General features: G+C 47.5%; 1 pseudogene; it reads right to left on the reverse strand.

The window, feature by feature from the left end:
- LOC127925980 (ephrin type-A receptor 6-like) overlaps positions 1 to 12,517 on the reverse strand; it is a 115,078-nt pseudogene that overhangs the window by 32,279 nt on the left and 70,282 nt on the right.

Below are 12,517 nucleotides of genomic sequence, written 5' to 3' on the forward strand. Positions count from 1 at the left end.
CTAGAGGAGCACTGGTTAACAGAGACCTTTATATCCAGTAGCCCCCTAGAGGAGCGCTGGTTAACAGAGACCTTTATATCCAGTAGCCCCCCTAGAGGAGCGCTGGTTAACAGAGACCTTTATATCCAGTAGCCCCCCTAGAGGAGCGCTGGTTAACAGAGACCTTTATATCCAGTAGCCCCCTCCAGGAGTGCTGGTTAACAGAGACCTTTATATCCAGTAGCCCCCTAGAGGAGCGCTGGTTAACAGAGACCTTTATATCCAGTAGCCCCCCTCCAGGAGCGCTGGTTAACAGAGACCTTTATATCCAGTAGCCCCCTAGAGGAGCGCTGGTTAACAGAGACCTTTATATCCAGTAGCCCCCTAGAGGAGCGCTGGTTAACAGAGACCTTTATATCCAGTAGCCCCCCCCAGGAGCGCTGGTTAACAGAGACCTTTATATCCAGTAGCCCCCCTAGAGGAGCGCTGGTTAACAGAGACCTTTATATCCAGTAGCCCCCTCCAGGAGCGCTGGTTAACAGAGACCTTTATATCCAGTAGCCCCCCTAGAGGAGCGCTGGTTAACAGAGACCTTTATATCCAACAGAGGAGCGCTGGTTAACAGAGACCTTTATATCCAGTAGCCCCCCCTAGAGGAGCGCTGGTTAACAGAGACCTTTATATCCAGTAGCCCCCTAGAGGAGCGCTGGTTAACAGAGACCTTTATATCCAGTAGCCCCCCTAGAGGAGCGCTGGTTAACAGAGACCTTTATATCCAGTAGCCCCCTCAAAGGAGCGCTGGTTAACAGAGACCTTTATATCCAGTAGCCCCCCAAGAGGAGTGCTGGTTAACAGAGACCTTTATATCCAGTAGTCCCCCTCCAGGAGAGCTGGTTAACAGAGACCTTTATATCCAGTAGCCCCCTCCAGGAGCGCTGGTTAACAGAGACCTTTATATCCAGTAGCCCCCTAGAGGAGCGCTGGTTAACAGAGACCTTTATATCCAGTAGCCCCCCTAGAGGAGCGCTGGTTAACAGAGACCTTTATATCCAGTAGCCCTCCAGGAGCGCTGGTTAACAGATACCTTTATATCCAGTAGCCCCCAGAGGAGCGCTGGTTAACAGAGACCTTTATATCCAGTAGCCCCCTTCAGGAGCACTGGTTAACAGAGACCTTTATATCCAGTAGCCCCCTAGAGGAGCACTGGTTAACAGAGACCTTTATATCCAGTAGCCCCCTCCAGGAGCACTGGTTAACAGAGACCTTTATATCCAGTAGCCCCCTAGAGGAGCGCTGGTTAACAGAAACCCCCTCCAGGAGCACTGGTTAACAGAGACCTTTATATCCAGTAGCCCCCTCCAGGAGCGCTGGTTAACAGAGACCTTTATATCCAGTAGCCCCCCTCCAGGAGCACTGGTTAACAGAGACCTTTATATCCAGTAGCCCCCCTCGAGGAGCGCTGGTTAACAGAGACCTTTATATCCAGTAGCCCCCCTCCAGGAGCGCTGGTTAACAGAGACCTTTATATCCAGTAGCCCCCTCCAGGAGCACTGGTTAACAGAGACCTTTATATCCAGTAGCCCCCTCCAGGAGCGCTGGTTAACAGAGACCTTTATATCCAGTAGCCCCCCTAGAGGAGCGCTGGTTAACAGAGACCTTTATATCCAGTAGTCCCCCCTCAAGAGGAGCGCTGGTTAACAGAGACCTTTATATCCAGTAGCCCCCCCTCCAGGAGCGCTGGTTAACAGAGACCTTTATATCCAGTAGCCCCCTAGAGGAGCGCTGGTTAACAGAGACCTTTATATCCAGTAGCCCCCCCCTAGAGGAGCACTGGTTAACAGAGACCTTTATATCCAGTAGCCCCCTAGAGGAGCGCTGGTTAACAGAGACCTTTATATCCAGTAGCCCCCTAGAGGAGCGCTGGTTAACAGAGACCTTTATATCCAGTAGCCCCCCTAGAGGAGCGCTGGTTAACAGAGACCTTTATATCCAGTAGCCCCCTAGAGGAGCGCTGGTTAACAGAGACCTTTATATCCAGTAGCCCCCTAGAGGAGCGCTGGTTAACAGAGACCTTATATCCAGTAGCCCCCTCCAGGAGCGCTGGTTAACAGAGACCTTTATATCCAGTAGTCCCCCCCTAGAGGAGCGCTGGTTAACAGAGACCTTTATATCCAGTAGCCCCCCTAGAGGAGCACTGGTTAACAGAGACCTTTATATCCAGTAGCCCCCTAGAGGAGCGCTGGTTAACAGAGACCTTTATATCCAGTAGCCCCCTAGAGGAGCGCTGGTTAACAGAGACCTTTATATCCAGTAGCCCCCTAGAGAGGAGCTATTGGTTAACAGAGACCTTTATATCCAGTAGCCCCCCTAGAGGAGCACTGGTTAACAGAGACCTTTATATCCAGTAGCCCCCTAGAGGAGCGCTGGTTAACAGAGACCTTTATATCCAGTAGTCCCCCTAGAGGAGCGCTGGTTAACAGAGACCTTTATATCCAGTAGCCCCCTAGAGGAGCACTGGTTAACAGAGACCTTTATATCCAGTAGCCCCCTAGAGGAGCACTGGTTAACAGAGACCTTTATATCCAGTAGCCCCCCTAGAGGAGCGCTGGTTAACAGAGACCTTTATATCCAGTAGCCCCCTAGAGGAGCACTGGTTAACAGAGACCTTTATATCCAGTAGCCCCCCTAGAGGAGCGCTGGTTAACAGAGACCTTTATATCCAGTAGCCCCCTCCAGGAGCGCTGGTTAACAGAGACCTTTATATCCAGTAGCCCCCTAGAGGAGCGCTGGTTAACAGAGACCTTTATATCCAGTAGCCCCCTAGAGGAGCGCTGGTTAACAGAGACCTTTATATCCAGTAGCCCCCTAGAGGAGCGCTGGTTAACAGAGACCTTTATATCCAGTAGCCCCCCTAGAGGAGCGCTGGTTAACAGAGACCTTTATATCCAGTAGCCCCCCTAGAGGAGCGCTGGTTAACAGAGACCTTTATATCCAGTAGCCCCCCTAGAGGAGCGCTGGTTAACAGAGACCTTTATATCCAGTAGCCCCCTAGAGGAGCGCTGGTTAACAGAGACCTTTATATCCAGTAGCCCCTCCAGGAGCGCTGGTTAACAGAGACCTTTATATCCAGTAGCCCCCTAGAGGAGCGCTGGTTAACAGAGACCTTTATATCCAGTAGCCCCTCCAGGAGCGCTGGTTAACAGAGACCTTTATATCCAGTAGCCCCTCCAGGAGCGCTGGTTAACAGAGACCTTTATATCCAGTAGCCCCCTAGAGGAGCACTGGTTAACAGAGACCTTTATATCCAGTAGCCCCCTAGAGGAGCGCTGGTTAACAGAGACCTTTATATCCAGTAGCCCCCCTAGAGGAGCGCTGGTTAACAGAGACCTTTATATCCAGTAGCCCCCTAGAGGAGCGCTGGTTAACAGAGACCTTTATATCCAGTAGCCCCCCTAGAGGAGCGCTGGTTAACAGAGACCTTTATATCCAGTAGCCCCCCTAGAGGAGCGCTGGTTAACAGAGACCTTTATATCCAGTAGCCCCCCTAGAGGAGCGCTGGTTAACAGAGACCTTTATATCCAGTAGCCCCCCTAGAGGAGCGCTGGTTAACAGAGACCTTTATATCCAGTAGCCCCCCTAGAGGAGCGCTGGTTAACAGAGACCTTTATATCCAGTAGCCCCCTAGAGGAGCGCTGGTTAACAGAGACCTTTATATCCAGTAGCCCCCTAGAGGAGCGCTGGTTAACAGAGACCTTTATATCCAGTAGCCCCCTAGAGGAGCGCTGGTTAACAGAGACCTTTATATCCAGTAGCCCCCTAGAGGAGCGCTGGTTAACAGAGACCTTTATATCCAGTAGCCCCCTAGAGGAGCGCTGGTTAACAGAGACCTTTATATCCAGTAGCCCCCTAGAGGAGCGCTGGTTAACAGAGACCTTTATATCCAGTAGCCCCCCTAGAGGAGCGCTGGTTAACAGAGACCTTTATATCCAGTAGCCCCCTAGAGGAGCGCTGGTTAACAGAGACCTTTATATCCAGTAGCCCCCTAGAGGAGCGCTGGTTAACAGAGACCTTTATATCCAGTAGCCCCCCTAGAGGAGCGCTGGTTAACAGAGACCTTTATATCCAGTAGCCCCCCTAGAGGAGCGCTGGTTAACAGAGACCTTTATATCCAGTAGCCCCCTAGAGGAGTGCTGGTTAACAGAGACCTTTATATCCAGTAGCCCCCTAGAGGAGCGCTGGTTAACAGAGACCTTTATATCCAGTAGCCCCCTAGAGGAGCGCTGGTTAACAGAGACCTTTATATCCAGTAGCCCCCCTAGAGGAGCGCTGGTTAACAGAGACCTTTATATCCAGTAGCCCCCTAGAGGAGCGCTGGTTAACAGAGACCTTTATATCCAGTAGCCCCCCTAGAGGAGCGCTGGTTAACAGAGACCTTTATATCCAGTAGCCCCCTAGAGGAGCGCTGGTTAACAGAGACCTTTATATCCAGTAGCCCCCTAGAGGAGCGCTGGTTAACAGAGACCTTTATATCCAGTAGCCCCCTAGAGGAGTGCTGGTTAACAGAGACCTTTATATCCAGTAGCCCCCCTAGAGGAGCGCTGGTTAACAGAGACCTTTATATCCAGTAGCCCCCCCCTAGAGGAGCGCTGGTTAACAGAGACCTTTATATCCAGTAGCCCCCTAGAGGAGCGCTGGTTAACAGAGACCTTTATATCCAGTAGCCCCCCTAGAGGAGCGCTGGTTAACAGAGACCTTTATATCCAGTAGCCCCCCCTAGAGGAGTGCTGGTTAACAGAGACCTTTATATCCAGTAGCCCCCCTAGAGGAGCGCTGGTTAACAGAGACCTTTATATCCAGTAGTCCCCCTAGAGGAGCGCTGGTTAACAGAGACCTTTATATCCAGTAGCCCCCTAGAGGAGCGCTGGTTAACAGAGACCTTTATATCCAGTAGCCCCCCTAGAGGAGCGCTGGTTAACAGAGACCTTTATATCCAGTAGCCCCCTAGAGGAGCACTGGTTAACAGAGACCTTTATATCCAGTAGCCCCCTAGAGGAGTGCTGGTTAACAGAGACCTTTATATCCAGTAGCCCCCTAGAGGAGTGCTGGTTAACAGAGACCTTTATATCCAGTAGCCCCCCTAGAGGAGCACTGGTTAACAGAGACCTTTATATCCAGTAGCCCCCTAGAGGAGCGCTGGTTAACAGAGACCTTTATATCCAGTAGCCCCCTAGAGGAGCGCTGGTTAACAGAGACCTTTATATCCAGTAGCCCCCTAGAGGAGCGCTGGTTAACAGAGACCTTTATATCCAGTAGCCCCCCTAGAGGAGCGCTGGTTAACAGAGACCTTTATATCCAGTAGCCCCCCTAGAGGAGCGCTGGTTAACAGAGACCTTTATATCCAGTAGCCCCCCTAGAGGAGCGCTGGTTAACAGAGACCTTTATATCCAGTAGCCCCCTAGAGGAGCGCTGGTTAACAGAGACCTTTATATCCAGTAGCCCCCTAGAGGAGCGCTGGTTAACAGAGACCTTTATATCCAGTAGCCCCCTAGAGGAGCGCTGGTTAACAGAGACCTTTATATCCAGTAGCCCCCCTAGAGGAGCGCTGGTTAACAGAGACCTTTATATCCAGTAGCCCCCCTAGAGGAGCGCTGGTTAACAGAGACCTTTATATCCAGTAGCCCCCTAGAGGAGCGCTGGTTAACAGAGACCTTTATATCCAGTAGCCCCCTAGAGGAGCGCTGGTTAACAGAGACCTTTATATCCAGTAGCCCCCCTAGAGGAGCGCTGGTTAACAGAGACCTTTATATCCAGTAGCCCCCTAGAGGAGTGCTGGTTAACAGAGACCTTTATATCCAGTAGCCCCCCTAGAGGAGCGCTGGTTAACAGAGACCTTTATATCCAGTAGCCCCCTAGAGGAGCGCTGGTTAACAGAGACCTTTATATCCAGTAGCCCCCTAGAGGAGCACTGGTTAACAGAGACCTTTATATCCAGTAGCCCCCCTAGAGGAGCGCTGGTTAACAGAGACCTTTATATCCAGTAGCCCCCCCCTAGAGGAGCACTGGTTAACAGAGACCTTTATATCCAGTAGCCCCCCCCTAGAGGAGCGCTGGTTAACAGAGACATATTCATTTAACAATGTGACATTTATTTAACCAGGTAAATTGACTGAGAACACGTTCTCATTTAGAGCAACGACCTGGGGAATAGTTACAGGGAAGAGGAGGAGGGGGATGAATGAGCCAATTGGAAGCTGGGGATGATTAGGTGACCGTGATGGTTTGAGGGCCAGATTGGGAATTTAGCCAGGACACCAGGGGTTAACACCCCTACTCTTACGATAAGTGCCATGGGATCTTTAATGACCTCAGAGAGTCAGGACACCCGTTTAACGTCCCCCTACACAGGGCAGTGTCCCCAATCACTGCCCTGGGGCATTGGGATATTTTTTTAGACCAGAGGAAAGAGTGCCTCCTACTGGCCCTCCAACACCACTTCCAGCAGCATCTGGTCTCCTATCCAGGGACTGACCCTGCTTAACTTCAGAATCAAGCCAGCAGTGGTATGCAGGGTGGTATGCTGCTGACCAGGACCAACCCTGCTTAGCTTCAGAAGCAAGCCAGCAGTGGTATGCAGGGTGGTATGCTGCTGACCAGGACCAACCCTGCTTAGCTTCAGAAGCAAGCCAGCAGTGGTATGCTGCTGGCAATACAGTGAGTGTATAGATTTTTAGTACGTGAGCCGTGTGGGAATCGAACCGACAACCCTTTTTTGCGTTGTTCTATACAACTAAAGTGTTCCATAAATGTGGTCTGTACCTTATCGTAGTACTTGATCTCATAGTCCAGTATGACGTTGGGCTGCTGTTCCACCTCCGTCCAGGAGAGGGCGATACTGTTGTCAGACGCCCAGTCCTTCCTCACCACGCCAACCAGAGAAGGACCTGCAGAGACACGTTCACAGGCCTGGGTCCAATACACTGTGTTGAAATACTCCCAAATACTCATCAGTGGTTTGGGACCAGGGGGAGAACGACTGCCGCCACTCAATTCAGAATACAGGATGCCCCCCCTCCCTCAGTAAATGAGAAACTGTCAATCTTCATGGTCAATATTATGTACAAATGTTGCTGTTTTTTAAAGACAATCCTGGTACCAATCGTTTCCTCTATTCCACCAGATGTATGTCAAATCGTTCACAGAAGAAGTTATGAGGATTATATAGTTGGTACTGGCAGCCTGCAGTACCCCGGTTGGCCTTCAAGTCTAGATAGTCAACGAGAGGGGGCAGCACTGAGCTAGTCTGCAACATCACTTCCTGGAGTAGATCAAACTGCGCATGTTAATGTCTACTTAATTCTCCTCCCATAAGACACCATCTTAGCTGACCTTAGCCAGCTATAACTGACTTCCTGACCTTAGCCAGCTATAACTGAGCTTAGCCAGCTATAACTGACTTCCTGACCTTAGCCAGCTATAACTGACTTCCTGACCTTAGCCAGCTATAACTGACTTCCTGACCTTAGCCAGCTATAACTGACTTCCTGACCTTAGCCAGCTATAACTGACTTCCTGACCTTAGCCAGCTATAACTGACTTCCTGACCTTAGCCAGCTATAACTGACTTCCTGACCTTAGCCAGCTATAACTGACTTCCTGACCTTAGCCAGCTATAACTGACTTCCTGACCTTAGCCAGCTATAACTGACTTCCTGACCTTAGCCAGCTATAACTGACTTCCTGACCTTAGCCAGCTATAACTGACTTCCTGACCTTAGCCAGCTATAACTGACTTCCTGACCTTAGCCAGCTATAACTGACTTCCTGACCTTAGCCAGCTATAACTGACTTCCTGACCTTAGCCAGCTATAACTGACTTCCTGACCTTAGCCAGCTATAACTGACTTCCTGACCTTAGCCAGCTATAACTGACTTCCTGACCTTAGCCAGCTATAACTGACTTCCTGACCTTAGCCAGCTAAAACTGACTTCCTGACCTTAGCCAGCTATAACTGACTTCCTGACCTTAGCCAGCTATAACTGACTTCCTGACCTTAGCCAGCTATAACTGACTTCCTGACCTTAGCCAGCTATAACTGACTTCCTGACCGTAGCCAGCTATAACTGACTTCCTGACCTTAGCCAGCTATAACTGACTTCCTGACCTTAGCCAGCTATAACTGACTTCCTGACCTTAGCCAGCTATAACTGACTTCCTGACCTTAGCCAGCTATAACTGACTTCCTGACCTTAGCCAGCTATAACTGACTTCCTGACCTTAGCCAGCTATAACTGACTTCCTGACCATAGCCAGCTATAACTGACTTCCTGACCTTAGCCAGCTATAACTGACTTCCTGACCTTAGCCAGCTATAACTGACTTCCTGACCTTAGCCAGCTATAACTGACTTCCTGACCTTAGCCAGCTATACCTAGCCAGCTATGGCTGACTTAGCCAGCTATAACTGACTTCCTGACCTTAGCCAGCTATAACTGACTTCCCTGACCTTAGCCAGATAAAACTGACTTCCTGACCTTAGCCAGCTATAACTGACTTCCTGACCTTAGCCAGATAAAACTGACTTCCTGACCTTAGCCAGCTATAACTGACTTCCTGACCTTAGCCAGATAAAACTGACTTCCTGACCTTAGCCAGCTATAACTGACTTCCTGACCTTAGCCAGATAAAACTGACTTCCTGACCTTAGCCAGATAAAACTGACTTCCTGACCTTAGCCAGCTATAACTGACTTCCTGACCTTAGCCAGCTAAGTCAATCTGGTCCTGTCAGTACTGTGTCTGGTGGGGGTGGGGGGTCAGCATGGTCTTGTCTGGGTGGGGTCAGCATGGTCCTGTCAGTACTGTGTCTGGGGGATCAGCATGGTCCTGTCAGTACTGTGTCTGCCTGGGGGGTCAGCATGGTCCTGTCTACTGGGTCTGGGGGATCAGCATGGTCCTGTCAGTACTGGGTCTCATGGGTCCTCCCCTCCCCTCCCTCCATGGTCCTGTCCTGTGTCTCCTCCTGTCAGTACTGTGCCTGGGGGGCAGCATGGTTCTCTCCTCTCCTCTCCTCTCCTCTCCTCCCCTCCCCTCCCCTCATCTGTGGTCTGTGGTTTTCCCAACACATTAAGGGAGATTTGTTTCCTTGCTCACGCTCATCATTTGCAAATAGCATATTAATGCCTCATTAGGCTTTTAATTATGCTACATTTATGCAGACATCATTCCTAATTCATTTACCGTCCCCTGTCTGCAGCGTTCCCCGGTCTAGTCTTGACAAGTTGGATTTGACTCCCTAGTTTAGATGTCTATCACACGTTGAAAATAACAATGGCAGAGTAAGCAGAGTAAGTAGAGTAAGTAGAGTAAGCAGAGTAAGCAGAGTAAGTAGAGTAAGTAGAGTAAGCAGAGTAAGTAGAGTAAGCAGAGTAAGTAGAGTAAGTAGAGTAAGCAGAGTAAGTAGAGTAAGTAGAGTAAGTAGAGTAAGCAGAGTAAGTAGAGTAAGTAGAGTAAGTAGAGTCTGGGAGTAAGCAGAGTAATAGAGTAAGTAGAGTCAGCAGAGTAAGTAGAGTAAGCAGAGTAAGTAAGAGAGTAAGTAGAGTCCTAGAGTAAGCAGAGTAAGCAGAGTAAGTAGAGTAAGCAGAGTAAGTAGAGTAAGTAGGGGGTAGAGTAAGCAGGTAAGTAGAGAGTAAGTAGAGTAAGCAGAGTAAGCAGAGTAAGTAGAGTAAGTAGAGTAAGCAGAGTAAGTAGAGTAAGTAGAGTAGAGTAAGTAGAGAGTAAGCAGAGTAAGTAGAGTAAGCAGAGTAAGTAGAGTAAGCAGAGTAAGTAGAGTAAGTAGAGTAAGTAAGGGCAGAGTAAGTAGAGTAAGTAGAGTAAGTAGAGTAAGCAGAGTAAGCAGAGTAAGTAGAGTAATTAGAGTAAGCAGAGTAAGTAGAGTAAGCCTCCCCTCAGAGTAAGCAGAGTAAGCAGATAAGTAGAGTATCCCAGAGTAAGCAGAGTAACAGAGTTAGAGTAAGCAGAGTAAGCAGAGTTTAGAGCAAGTAGAGTAAGCAGAGTAAGCAGAGTAAGTCAAGCAGAGTAAGCAGAGTAAGCAGAGTAAGTAGAGTAAGTAGAGTAAGTAGATTACATTGGAATGAAAAGAGAAATTCATCAATTTATCAAAAGTTGCATTTTCCAGAGTGACAGGAAACAGGAAGTAGACTGTAGGAAACTAGAGATAATTATCAAGGATTAAGCAGGTAGTAGAGTCTACTGTAGGAAACTAGAGATAATTATCAAGGCATTAAGCAGCAAGTAGTAGTAGGAAACTAGAGATAATTATCAAGATTAAGCAGGTAAGTAGAGGAAACTAGAGATAATTATCAGAGGCATTAAGCAGGTAGTAGAGTAAGTAGAAACTATGAAAAGAGATAATTATCAAGGCATTAAGAAACAGTAGTTCTCTACTGTAGGAAACTAGGAGATAATTATCAAGGCATTAAAGCAGGTAGTTCTCTACTGTAGGAAACTAGGAGATAATTATCAAAGCATTAAGCAGGTAGTTCTCTACTGTAGGAAACTAGGAGATAATTATCAAGGCATTAACACAGGTAGTTCTCTACTGTAGGAAACTAGGAGATAATTATCAAGGCATTAAGCAGGTAGTTCTCTACTGTAGGTAACTAGAGATAATTATCAAGGCATTAAGCAGGTAGTTCTCTACTGTAGGAAACTAGGAGATAATTATCAAGGCATTAAGCAGGTAGTTCTCTACTGTAGGAAACTAGGAGATAATTATCAAGGCATTAAGCAGTAGTTCTCTACTGTAGGAAACTAGAGATAATTATCAAGGCATTAAGCAGGTAGTTCTCTACTGTAGGAAACTAGGAGATAATTATCAAGGCATTAAGCAGGTAGTTCTCTACTGTAGGAAACTAGGAGATAATTATCAAGGCATTAAGCAGGTAGTTCTCTACTGTAGGAAACTAGGAGATAATTATCAAGGCATTAAGCAGGTAGTTCTCTACTGTAGGAAACTAGGAGATAATTATCAAGGCATTAAAGCAGGTAGTTCTCTACTGTAGGAAACTAGGAGATAATTATCAAGGCATTAAGCAGGTAGTTCTCTACTGTAGGAAACTAGGAGATAATTATCAAGGCATTAAGCAGGTAGTTCTCTACTGTAGGAAACTAGGAGATAATTATCAAGGCATTAAGCAGGTAGTTCTCTACTGCAGGAAACAAGGAGATAATTATCAAGGCATTAAGCAGGTAGTTCTCTACTGTAGGAAACTAGGAGATAATTATCAAGGCATTAAGCAGGTAGTTCTCTACTGTAGGAAACTAGGAGATAATTATCAAGGCATTAGTAGGCAGTTTTCTACTGTAGGAAACTAGGAGATAATTATCAAGGCATTAGTAGGTAGTTCTCAACTGTAGGAAACTAGGAGATAATTATCAAGGCATTAAGCAGGTAGTTCTCTACTGTAGGAAACTAGGAGATAATTATCAGGGCATTAAGCAGGTAGTTCCCTACTGTAGGAAACTAGGAGATAATTATCAAGGCATTAAGCAGGTAGTTCTCCACTGTAGGAAACTAGGAGATAATTAACAAGGCATTAAGCAGGTAGTTCTCTACTGTAGTAAACTAGGAGATAATTATCAAGGCATTAAGCAGGTAGTTCTCTACTGTAGGAAACTAGGAGATAATTATCAAGACATTAGTAGGTAGTTCTCTACTGTAGGAAACTAGGAGATAATTATCAAGGCATTAAGCAGGTAGTTCTCTACTGTAGGAAACTAGGAGATAATTATCAAGGCATTAAGCAGGTAGTTCTCTACTGTAGGAAACTAGGAGATAATTATCAAGGCATTAAGCAGGTAGTTCTCTACTGTAGGAAACTAGGAGATAATTATCAAGGCATTGAGCAGGTAGTTCTCTACTGTAGGGAACTAGGAGATAATTATCAAGGCATTAGTAGGTAGTTCTCTACTGTAGGAAACTAGGGGATAATTATCAGGGCATTAAAGCAGGTAAAGTTCCCTACTGTAGGAAACTAGGAGATCATTAGGAAGATATTGTCTCATGGGAACATTGATGCTCTCCCCCCTCTCTCTTTCGTTCTTCTCTTATCTCTCTAAGACTTAGGTATATTTTAGCTGTTGCCTTGGCGACAGGGGGGTGATTGATTCTCAGAGTGTTAATGTGCAGAGAACAGCCAGCCAACAGGGTTAAACAGTGGGGATCATGGGTGGTGTCTGGTTCAACAGGGTTAAACAGTGGGGATCATGGGTGGTGTCTGGTCCAACAGGGTTAAACAGTGGGGATCATGGGTGGTGTCTGGTCCAACAGGGTTAAACAGTGGGGATCATGGGTGGTGTCTGGTTCAACAGGGTTAAACAGTGGGGATCATGGGTGGTGTCTGGTCCAACAGGGTTAAACAGTGGGGATCATGGGTGGTGTCTGGTTCAACAGGGTTAAACAGTGGGGATCATGGGTGGTGTCTGGTTCAACAGGGTTAAACAGTGGGGATCATGGGTGGTGTCTGGTCCAACAGGGTTA

Source organism: Oncorhynchus keta, unplaced genomic scaffold (assembly GCF_023373465.1).
Source record: "Oncorhynchus keta strain PuntledgeMale-10-30-2019 unplaced genomic scaffold, Oket_V2 Un_contig_6537_pilon_pilon, whole genome shotgun sequence".
NCBI lineage: Eukaryota > Metazoa > Chordata > Actinopteri > Salmoniformes > Salmonidae > Oncorhynchus > Oncorhynchus keta.